Raw genomic sequence first — 12844 nt, 5'->3', positions numbered from 1 at the left:
TAAGAGTCTCTCCAGTGCTAAACATCCTCGCAGGCATTCATTGAATCTACACGTACCATGCATCATCTACGTGGGAGGCACAGTTCTAACCACCTGGCACATGTTCTTTTCATGTCCAGGATGCACCAACTAAGCCTAGTCTGATATGCACCCACAAATCTGGAGGCACCAGGGATTAAAGGTGGCAGAGATGGCCCGTTAGGATGAAGGAACTCACCACCCAGCCAAAGTCACAAGTGCTGGCTTTCACTTTCCTATTTCTCCTTCTCCCTCTTTTCTTACACTCTGGCTCTCTTTCTCTCTGACTGATCTTCCATACAGCTCAACATATGTCAGACTGTCGACATATGGTATACTTTGCAAACAGATAAACAGTGGCACATATGCAACCATATATTCCTGGCACACAGACACCCCAGCTTGGCTTCGTCAGCCTCAGCAGAAAGCATTTGGTCTTTCAGAAATTCCAGAATGCACAAGCTGCCCGTGGATCCTCTGTCAAGTGGTTAAAATGAGTCGTTCCACGTCTTCTTTGGTGCAAAAGCCAAAAAATGTCTCTCTGCCCTTTCAGCTGAGAGGCGTCTAATGCCGAAGGCTCTGTCCTCACTCTCAGCTATTTGGGATATTCTGACCAGAGGTCAAACTGTCCATTAAAGATTCTTTTATTTTTCCATTTGGCAGTGACGCATCTCCTGGGCACCGGCGGATCAGCCTTACTAGGACATGCATGGGGTGTACTCTGAGAGACTTAGCTCTATTTTGTCTGCTTAAAAATAAAAACAAGGCTGTGCAGTAGACTCTGTATGTGCCCCACCCATAACCTTCAGCACTCGTCATCTCCCTGCCTGCCAGCCTGAACGCCTGAATCTGTTTCTTTGTCTGGGGGCGTTCTCTGCTCGTGCACCTGTAGGCCCAATGTGCTCCTGCACCCCACTCCACCCCCGCACATCGCTCAGTCAGTGACTGAAGAGAAATGGTGGCTCAGTGCTCCCGCTCTCCCACGCCTCCAGGTGAAAACCCTGAGGTAGTGGATCCCAGAGTTCCCACTGGGCCCCTTGCCTGTGCATCCTCGTCGGCTTCCTTCCTTTCTCCCCGTCTTCCCTGCCACCACTACCAGTGTTTCCTGGAATTACCGCATAAACAAAATGCTTGCACTTGAATCCTTGGGTCAAGGTCTTCCTCTGGGGGTGCCCAAATCAAGACAATCTGTAATTCAACTTTGGAGAAAAGGTGAGCAATAATGATACAAGATTTCCTCAACCTTGGGCTTTTTTACTGGTGGCCCAGGAAGCACACTGCGCTTTACAAAATGCTCCTGGATGTCAACGGAAGCAGCAGCAGGTCCCAAGCCCTTGGAAATACTAGGCCCAAATTCTGTCTGGTCACTGGATCTGGTGAGAATCTGTCCCAGCCCACCAAACAGAATTGTCTTGTCCTGGCCGAGTGGAAATGGGAGAAGGGAGCGTGAGAAAGTTAAGAGTCTGCCACTTTTTCTACTCCTATGTGGCTTCTTGCCTCCGCCCCCTTAAGATCGTATTTTGTTCCTTTTCCTTGTTAAGGTTAAAATGGACACAAACAGCAAGGTAAAGTAAAACAGTAATCGAAGAAGAAAGTGAACATGTGTGACTGGTTGCTCTAATAGCTCATTGGAAGCTCAATGTGTACTAAATCTGAGTTAACGTTTAACTACTAAAAACTCAGGAGTCAAAAGTCATTCAACAAAGGAAACTCCAGATAGAAAGTTTAAAAAGTACCTCTATACCCTTGCCCTTTAACTAGCTACTCCAAATTTTTCAGAGAAATTCCACTGGCAAGATTTGATTTGTTATAAGCTGAATATGGGACAAAGAAACAAGAGTTGGAGATGTGGATGAGGCCAATTACATCTTAACTCTTATCCATTCGGTAACCTCTAGTCCAGCTCTGTACAACAGAACTTTCTGCAGTGATGGAATGTTCTAGAGCTACACTCTCCAATACAGTACCCACTACCCACATGTGGCTATTGAGTACTTGAAATGTGGGTAGTGGTTCAATATGTAATACAGTTATTTAAATAATTAATATACTGCATGATTATAGCTGTTGTACAATATAGCTTTACATTGCTTTAAATATACCTTAAAATGTATACAATGCAATTATGATTGTATTACAATAATGGTATTCCAGTTCTAATTATTCCCCCCCCGCACCCCTTCTCCTTCCTCTCGCCAGTGAAGCCCTGGCTTGAGCTCATTTTTCTGTCTTTGACCTAAGTACCCCCTCAGGATTGATTTTCTGGTCTTGCTCTCCAGATGTGCTCACAGATCACCACCTCCCAGACTTTGGGGTCTACTGGTGGAGTTGCTCTCCTAAGGGAAGTATCACAGCATTGTCCATCTCCAAGCCAAAGTCCTCCTTAACCTCTTTTGTATTGACCCAACCTGGGGGCGGGGCAGCAAAGAAAATATGGCCACGTGCCTCAAACCTTACAGCACCTACATCGTACCTCCTTCCCTTCAGATTAGGCTTGCTCTGAATTTGTTAAGAGACTGACAAATGATCCCTTATGGAATAGTGAGGCAGATGCTGTCAGATGTCTCTGCACACATCCCCTTGGGACCCTTCACCATCTCAGTGCACACCTGTCACTTCCCCCCATCCTCAGCTGGCATCTGCATCTCTCTGTTGAAGGACAGTCCTCAGGCAGCTTGAACCCACTTTGCCCACGACAGGAGATCCAGAAGTGCCTGGGAATCTGTGCTGTACTGAGTGCGCTCACCCATCAGCTATCACTGGGAGGGGAGTCTATAAATCCGCAGCTCCCATGTGCCCCCAGGAGGACCTACACTCTCCCCAGAGCAGGATGGGACCCAAGCTATTTTCCTGAGAACTTTGCTTAATACATCACCCCTCCTTGGAGTTCTTCCCTTTCCAGTTGCATTTCCTTATCAGTTTTTATGAACCCTCATCTCAGAGTCTACTACCGGGCAATCCAATACAAAACAGGTATTTCTTTAACTAAAAATACCAAACCCTAAAGTCCACTAAACCTTTGCTTTTTTTTTTTTCCTTTTGGTAATCTCTTAAAATAAAAAAAGCTCACATTTAAAGGGACCAGGGGGTAGAAATATTTTCCAATTAAACATTTAAAAAATATTCTGAGCCATTACCTTCAACTCTTGAAAATGTCATGGTCTGTCCAACAGATATGTTCATCAAGGTCTTCTATCCAAACATTTGAATCAGTGGCTCAATGTCTAGGCCCTCAAAATAGAAAAGGAGAGGGACACTTTTAGATTCACCAAATATGTATCACAACTGTACAGTTTTTGAGGCATTGGTACCAGATGAAGAGATGAAAGTAACAGGGTCCCCCAAGTTGCTCTCAATTTCACACAGTTCCAGAGAAAGCGTCTGCTAATCACATTGCTGCTTTGCCAAACATACTCGGAGACAGGGACTTATTACAGATGGAATTGGGCCCTTCAAAATCTTTTTTAAAAAATTCACCAAACGGCTATTTCATGACCTAGTTTCTTTATTAAGTAATAAGGTATGGAACGTCTTGTTTTCAGTCCTCAGCAGCTGCCAAGACCTGAATGTATGAAATCCAGCAGATCACAGCCATCCGGGAGATCTATTAATAGCAAGATAATTTTCAAGTCCACTGTACTGAGTAGCGTTTTGTTTTTTGGTTAGGCATGTAATACATTCCATATCACGTCTGCTGAGTTGTGTTTTGAGATTGCATTTTTAAAAATAAATCAGGCTTGTTTTAAATTAGGGCAACAATAAATCCATCATTGTTTGGTATTTTGGCTTGGGATATTATGGTACCACAGCTAATATCTAGGCTTGTGGAGCCTAAATTAAAACACACTTGTCTCTTTTATGTTTTTAGACTGTGTTTCTTGGTGTTTATCAGGAATCACAGAAGTCTAAGAAGGAAAACAGCTCTCTGGCAAGGGAGCAAGTTGTGATGACCCCATGAAGCATATTATCTCACATGGATTCTACTCTACTTGGGGACATCTCAAATGAGGGGGAAAAACTACACAAGATAGAAAAAACACAACATTTTCCCCTGTTCCAACCATTTATCAAGTCCTTGTATGTGTGCGTCTGTGTGTCTGGTTTTAAAATCCTTCCCTATAAGGGGGTCATAAAGTTATTGTGAGGGTGACTTTTCTGTTTCAGTGGCTAGGCTCTGGTGCCCAGGTGTTTGGTCAAACGTCAGTCTAGAAGTTGCGCAGAGGTAACTTAGAGATATGATTAACATTTACATCAGCAGACTTTGATAAGGCAGATTACCCTCCATAGTGTGGGTGGGCCTCATCCAAACAGTTGAAGGCCTGGAGAGAAAAGACTGAGGTTCCTCAAGGAAGAAGGAATTTAGTCTCCAGACTCCCTTTAGACTCAGGACTGCAACATCAACTCTTGCCAGAATTCCCAGCCTGCTGGCTGCTCTGGGGATTATAGACTTTCCAGTCCCACCCTCACAATTGTATCAGTCAATCCTTTAAAATAAATCTCTCTCAATTCCTCTCTCTCTCTCCACATAAACACACACACACACACACACACACACACACACACACACACACACACATCCTATCAGCTCTGTTTCTCTAGAGAACTTTAATACAGATATTCTTCTATGTATTCTTCTATAAGTTAAGTTTGGGATTTCACACCTAACTTTTTAACCCATCTGGAACTGATTTATAGATATTTTTAATTTGTTATTTCTTTAGTCAATTTCATGTGTGTGGGGAAGTAAAAAGAGATGAATGTGTGTATTTACCAGTCCTCTTGAACTGTAAGTTTAGGTATATTTTTAAAACATCAAAAATTAAAAATCCTCATTGTTTCAATTCTGATCCAGTAGGTCTGAGTTAGGGCCTAAGCATGTGTATTTCATTAATATAGGCAATTCTGAAGTTCTATATAAAAGAACACATAGATGAATATTTTTATATCTTTTAGATAGGGAACATCTGAAAATGATATCAGAAACAAAATCTATTGAGGAAAACTTGAGATATTTGATCATATTAAATATTTTCAAACGGTCTAAAACAAAGATGAATAAGGTATAAGGATCTAATATATAACATGGTGACTGTAGTTGATAATATTGTATCACAAACTGAAATTTGCTGAGAATGGATGTTAAGTGTTCTCATCAAAAAAAAAATATAAATCTGAGGTAAAAAAACGTGTTAACTTGATGGTGGGAATCACCATGTATACATGTATCAAATCATCACTTTGTATACTTTACACTACAATTTGATTTGTCAATTAAACCTCAATCAAGCCAAAAAAATTCATATAGAAAAATGCATCCATAAGACTTTGAAACTCCTGCACAACAAGGGCAAGTGTACCATCTGCATAAAAAAAATGAATACCCGTATGTCCAAAGCTCTTATAACTAAATACTGCAGAGCAATTGAATCGATCAGAATGATTAAGAACCTGAGTTAGATCTGACTGCCTGGCCTTGAATCCTAGCCCCAGCCCTTAGAAACAAGATCCTGGTGGGCACACTACTGAATCTCTGCCTCTATTTTCACCTCTCTAAAATGGGAATAATCACTTTATAGGGTTATGGTAAATATTAAAACAGGGAATGCCTATTAAGGGCTGAAATAGTGACACATTTTGAGGCATCAACAAATATTGGCTTTTGGATTAAAAGAGTAAGATCTCAAAGAAAAATAGGCAGAGAACATAAACAGGCAATTCATTAAAATCAATAACAACCCAATACAAATGGTAACGAAACATAAGAAAGTGTCCTCACTTGTGATTAGAAAAATACAAACTAAAAGATGATAGTACTTTCTTTGTTAACATGGATCAGATTGACAAAGATGAGAAAGACAGACGGCGTGTGCTATGTCACTGGGGAGGGACATGGGAGCCAGGCATTCCCACACCTGTCTGTGGCTGGTATTTAGTGTGGCTGTGAAGGCGAGTGACAGTTCTCCCAGCGCCAGCGCCTGTTAGTACCAGCCACCACCCCAGCTGCCTGGCCCTCTCCCCTGGGACCTGGGCCTCCCAATCCAGCAATGAAAGGGTTTCCTTCAGGACTCTGTGCATGCCAAGGCCACTATCCATTCTGTTGCTGAGCGTTTTGAATAGCATCTCTGGGTGCACTCTTTCTGCAGAGTATTCTTACAGTAGTGTGATTAACCATGTAACTTGTTTGGCCAATGGGACGTTAGCAGATGGGGCACCAGCAGAGGCCTAAAAAACGCTTTGGTGCTTTGCCTCGTGTTACTGCATGTGGAACCCGAGCCCACCATGTGACTAGGTGAATAGCCTGCCAGATGTGCTGGGACTCAGCCTGCTCCATTTTGCTGCTTGTGATCAACTCTCTTCAGGGATTTGTTGAGGGAGGTGGAGGGTAACTAAAAGCAGGTTTGTCAATTGACAAAGTTCTTATAACGTAGGCTTTCTCTCTCCACCAAGACGGCCAAGTAGAGAGAGCTATTGATAAGGTTGCTTCTCTCCCGTTCTACTGCGCAAGAGGCATTTTCTATTCCATAATTCAGCACGGATCCACACACTACAGTGACTGCTCAATGGAGGCACAGACACACCCAGCAAGCTCTCAACAAGGGTGGGGGGTGCTGAGTGGTTAAAAGCAAAACTCTGGAATCAGAGGAGACCTGGGTTCAAATCCTGATGCCACCATTTACAAGTCATGGGCCCTCAGGCAAGTTAGTTAACCTCCTGCTTTTCCTGTATCAGTAAAGAGGGTAGTAGTGACGATTAAGTGACATGATTCTTGTCAGAACTTGGCAAGAGCTGCTACTCCCTATCAGCATCATCATCTCAACTTATCAATCAAAAAGCTTAGAAACTATGACTTCATCAGATTCTAAATTACCTGTAGATTTCAACATCATCCAAAGCAAAGAAATTGATCTTTACCACAGATAACAGAACTGAGAGTCTAAAATTCTGGATGACAATCTTTTCTTGTGGTCTTGACAGTGTAAAATCAGCATAAGATGGTGGCCTCAGGTGGTCAGATGGAATCAAGACTGGTCATCGCACCTGGTGCCACCGGTTCCTTACCATTTCCTGAGAGTACTTACCCCCAAAAAGTGCTGTGACTTGGAGGTGTGAGTCCCTTTCCAACTCGGCATGGCCACAGCCCTAGACTGTCAATGTCTACAAGCAACAGAAAGCAGGCCCAGGCCTGCTCTGCCTTGTTGTTACTGCCTCCCACAGCCATAGTTACCCAACATGACAGGCTTCTTTTCTTCCAACAGGCAGAGTTAATACGTCCAGTCTTAGATAGTAATTTGAAGTGTGCAACAGTTAAACTATGAACAAGACAGAGCCATGTTGAAAACAACCAAGGAACAGATTTTGTTAAATAAAAACAAGTAAAATCAAAGGAAAGGTCATAGTTTTTGTATTTGTGTAACAAATGCCATCCAATCACAATCCATACCTGCTAGAATCCATCTGCTTTTTAATTTGTGATTAAATTTCTCCTTGAATGAATCTTGCAAACTTTCCCTAGGGGAAACCGTTATATTTCATCCTATCTTGGAAAATGTAATCGATCTCTACTTTAATCAGCCTTTCCTATCTGGATCATTCCAAAAGACTGACAAACAGGTTTGTTTTTAAAAACACAAGTCGGCAGCGAATTTGACTGGTATCAGAAGTACCATAAGTCAAGTGCAGTTTTAGAGACAGTTTGGATATGATGCCAGAAGTACCCTTGGCAGATGGATGCTGTAATGGCCCCCAATTTGTTCAGGGCTTCCTGTATCCATACCCTTGGGTACTCTACCTCTACACTGACTCTAGATTAGGCCATGTGATTCATGTGACCAAAAGGCTAATAACAAATGTGATGCAAGCAAGAACTTGAAAATGACTGCAGACAAGTGAGTGGCACCCAGCTGAGACCAGCAGAAGGTTCACCCATCTGAGCCCAGCCCTGATTTCCAGACCACAGAATTGTGGGGGTGGTTTTAACCTTCTAGTTTTGGGAGTGGCTTGTCATACAGTGAAAGCTAACTGACATAGCAGTGTTCCATCCATCCACAGACAAACAGTTACCAACATAGTGACTATGAAAATTGATACAAACATAGCAGAGAGTGTGGGTATGGGTATGGGCTGACCCTTCACTGCTCAGGGCTTGGGGTTGATTGCGTAAACACTCGAAATTATGAGGATGTTTAGAATAGTGAGGACTTCCAGTTCAGCACCACCCAAAAACTTCATTTGTTTGCTACTTTGCATTTTATGCTTTGCATAAAGCTCCTGAAGCCCTGGGTTGAACCAGGTCAACTGGCCTGTGAAACTGCAACTTGCTTGATGGTGTTTTTTCCCATCTACTTTTCCTAAGTATAGGCTCTGTAAGACGTCCCTTAGGAAAAGGGCTCCGTGGGCATTTACATTACTGCATACTCTTCATCCCTATTGGAATTTCCAAACATACCTTGGCATATTAAAGACCTGTTCGCCTTCATTTAGTCCAGTGCAGAAATGTATTTGACCATAGAATCCTTTTTGTGATGAACAGTGTCTCTCAGAGCACAGGCTGAGAAAGTTTAACTTTCTTATGATGAAATACAGCACACATAGGGAAAAGCATGTGAAGCACAAACATGCAGCATAATGAATTACTGCAGACCAAACACTTGTGTCACTACCACCCTGGTTAGGAATCAGAACACTGCCAAGCCCTCCACTAGACCCCTGTGCACTCCTGGCCCGTTACAAATTCCTCTCTCCTCCCTAGAGGAAACCACTTCCCTGACTTTATGGTGGTAACTTCCTTGCACTGTTTTATTGTTTGGCCACGAAGTATGCATCCTTAAACTATAGACTTGTTTTGTCTGTTTTTAAAAGCCATATAATGGAATTACATCATGGTATGTATGGGAGGCGCATAGGGTATAAATATCTTCAACACTGGCAGATAACGTCAAACTCTTTCCCAAATTGAGGACACCAATTGGCATTGCTACCAACAGTGTCTGAGGGTTCTAGTTGCTCCCAATCCTAGGATATACTTGTAATTATACTTTTATTTTTGCCCATCTATGCAATGTGAGTGGAGATGTGAATTTGCATTCCTTTGATTAGTGATGAGGTTGAGCACATTTTATTATGTTTATTGGTCATTTGGATATCCTGTTTTGTGCAGCTTGTGTTCAAGCCTTTTTTGTTCATTTCTCTACTGAGTTTTCTTAATTTTTTTCTTAACTTACAGGGGTTCTTTATCTAGATAAAAGTCCTTTGTTGGAAACAAAAACCGAACAATCCAATTAAAAAATGGGCAGAGGAGCTGAACAGACAGTTCTCCAAAGAAGAAATTCGGATGGCCAACAGGCACATGAAAAGATGCTCCACATCGCTAGTCATCAGAGAAATGCAAATTAAAACCACAATGAGATATCACCTCACGCCAGCAAGGATCGCCACCATCCAAAAGACAAACAACAACAAATGTTGGCAAGGTTGTGGAGAAAGGGGAACCCTCCTACACTGCTGGTGGGAATGTAAATGAGATCAACCATTGTGGAAAGCAGTATGGAGGTTCCTCAAAAAGCTCAAAATAGAAATACCATTTGACCCAGGAATCCCACTTCTAGGAAATTACCCTAAGAATACAGCAGCCCAGTTTGAAAAAGACAGATGCACCCCTGTGTTTATCACAGCACTATATACAATAGCCAAGAAATGGAAGCAACCTAAGTGTCCATCAGTAGATGAATGGATAAAGATGTGGTACATATACACAATGGAATATTATTCAGCCATAAGAAGGAAACAAATCCTACCATTTGCAACAACATGGATGGAGCTAGAGGGGATTATGCTCAGTGAAATAAGCCAGGCAGAGAAAGACAAGTACCAATGATTTCACTCATATGTGCGATATAAGAACAAAGGAAAAACTGAAGGAACAAAACAGCAGCAGAATCACAGAACCCAAGAATGGACTAACGGTTACCAAAGGGAAAGGGACTGGGGAGGATGGGTGGGAAGGGAGGGATAAGGGTGGGGAAGAAGAAAGGGGGCCTTACAATTAGCATGTATAATGTGGGGGAGACACAGGGAGGGCTGTGCAACACAGAGAAGACAAGTAGTGATTTTACAGCATCTTACTAGGCTGATGGACAGTGACTAATGGGGTATGTGGGGGGGACTTGGTGAAGGGGGAAGTCTAGTAAACATAATGTTGTATATGTAATTGTAGATTAATGATACCAAAATAAATTTTTTTAAAAAGTCCTTTGTTGGGTACAGGAGTTACAAATGACTTCTTTTTTTCTGTTGCTTGCCTTTCCTCTTTCCTAATGGGTCTTTAGTTGAACATGAGTTCTTCATTGAAAAGTAATCGAACATATCCACTGTTTTCCTTTTCTGCTTAGTGCTCTCTGTGTCTCCTTTAATCAGATGTGTCTCCAAGTCCAGTGGAGTTCTGGGGAGCTGGTTTTTGAATGGTCAAGTATTTGGTAGTGGTGAAAGCCCAAAACTGCAGGCTTGAGGAGACAAGGGGAGTGGGTGGGAAGGGGAAGGGCAGAAGGCCAGAGGAGGACCAGTAGGGGGTGGCAGGAAGGCGACAGGGCCCAGCAGGTGGATGGAGGGTATGATTGAAAGTGGATTAAAAGTGTCACCTTCACCACCCAGGTCCTTATGCATGCAAAGGAAGTTGGCAGTATCATCAGCAAGAAAGGAGACCAGTTAAGATGTGTGGGAAGAGTGTGCACATAACATCTCAGAAGAGAATTATGCTGAGAGAATTACCACTTTGGCAGGACCACTAATGCCATCTTTAAAGCCTTTGCTATGATCATTGACAAACTGGAGAGGACATCACAACAGCACAGCTGGTCCCCATAAGCCTGCTGGTCACTGCTAGCAGGGTGGCTCTCCCACTGGGAAAGGTGGTTTCAAGATCAAGGAAATTCGATAAGAGAAGGTACAGGGGCTCAGGTCCAGGTGGCACAGAATATGCTTCCCAACTCAACTGAGCAAGCCATTATAACTGCTAATGTTTGGCAATCCATCACTGAGTGTGTCTAATAGACCTGCCTGGTCACCTCAGAGTCACCCTGACCCCGAAGGCCATCCAGTTCTCTGGTCATCTTTATGGATGGTCAGGACAGGTACAACACAGGCAGCAATGGTGTAAACTTTTTTCACACCTCCCCATCCATGTGCCTCCACCCTGACCTGCAGGGACTCCCTCTGGAGGCCTATGCCCTTCAAGGACCGCGTGTCATTCCACAGCCACATCACACCAAGCTGCCCCACAGGCAGTGCGACAGGCTTGTTTCTCTTTGATGCACAGCAACCCTGGATTGAAATCTACAATTTCAACAGATGAATCTACAATTGCATCTACCCATCACAGGTGAAAAGTTTTGGGCAGGCTTGGACGCACCTACTAAGACTACTCAAGAACCCACCATTCCAAGCATTTTAACTGGCTGCATAATGGTGTGCTAGGGTGTCAAAAATCAGTTAAGATCCACCAGATGGCTGGGGCATAGATTAAAACTGCACACCCAGAGGAAGGATCAACTGACGGGCAGGTTTCCATCATTGGTTCTGCTGCCAGCATTAGTCTGGTTCAATAACTTAACTATCAGGCCTTCCTCAGAGATGGGTAGCAAGGGGAGCAGCTTAAACAATGCAGATTCATCTGTAATCCTTGCCGGCTGTTCACCACCCCTTATCCATCTGTGTAGTTTCTGAACAGTCAGCAATTCCAGGTTTTAAATAGTCTGTAAATATTCAGTTTCTTTGCACTTTATCATCCACTCATGATTTTTAAGTCATTTTAATTCCTTTCTCCATTCAGCTGTTAGAGCTGAGCTCCATATTTAGTTTCATAAGCTTCTTTGTTTTCTTTTGGGTTTTTTGCCCGTGACTTATTTTGTTTACCGTAAAACTCTAAGAGCAGAATATTAATACAATTCAGGTTAGTCTATAATGCCAGCAATTTTTCAAAAAATAATTAAAATATGGACTGGAAAATTTTTTAAGCTAGATAACGTTTTCCTCACAGTCATCTTTACTACTGCTGTGCAATCTCATGAAGCTTGGCTTCTTGATATATCCTTGCACTGGGCATCTATTTGCTTTATCCTCCTATGACAAAAGCTACATGGATGAGAGCATTACATTCTATTGGGAGCGACTATGGAACAACTGTTGGAGGTCAAAGAACTGACCTTTATTGGCTTGCTCGAAATGCCAAGCATTGTCCTGAGCTCTTCCCAGTTCAGGAAGAAGATATTATTATCCCTTTTATAAGAGGGGAAACTGAGGTTCATGAGGCAAACTAACTTGAGCAAGTTCACACAGGTCAATCAGCCAGTCAATGGCAAAGGCAGGATTTGAACTCAGGATTGAATCTAACCCTAAGTTTCCAGGGCTTTCCCGCTGCAACATGCTGCCACCTGGTGAGAACAAGGGGCTGGGTGAAGCTGCTCTGTGAAAGGGAATATATAGTGTGGCCTTTGCTGCGTGGTATTTGGTGAGGAAAAATCTTTGTATTCACTTTCTGTCTAGGTGTGCGTTACCCCAGAAACAGAACCTAAGCCAAGGATTTGAGCGCAAGCCGTTTCTTTGGGTGGTGATTCCGCGAAATACCAGTAGGAGAGCTGAGACAGGAAGAGAAGGCAGCCAGTAAAGGGAAGGTTGTCAAATCTGGGGTCCCCAAGGCTCCATCCTGCTGGGGAACTCCCAGAGCCCGTTACTGCCCCATAGTCCAGAGTTCCCCCACCTCGAGCCCCTCCAAAGCGGGGGTGAGACAGCTGGGCATTTACCCAGCAGCTCACATCCATCATTACGTGAGGGC

The 12844-nt window shown here is 43.1% G+C and overlaps 1 pseudogene; it reads left to right on the top strand.

Annotated features, from left to right (window-relative positions):
- The first annotated feature begins 7890 nt into the window (after nt 1-7890).
- LOC118972777 (poly(rC)-binding protein 2 pseudogene) lies at nt 7891-11736 on the top strand (annotated as a pseudogene).
- The last annotated feature ends 1108 nt before the right edge of the window (nt 11737-12844 follow it).

Source organism: Manis javanica, chromosome X (assembly GCF_040802235.1).
Source record: "Manis javanica isolate MJ-LG chromosome X, MJ_LKY, whole genome shotgun sequence".
Lineage (NCBI taxonomy): Eukaryota > Metazoa > Chordata > Mammalia > Pholidota > Manidae > Manis > Manis javanica.
This window is presented reverse-complemented; position numbering and strand designations above follow the sequence as displayed.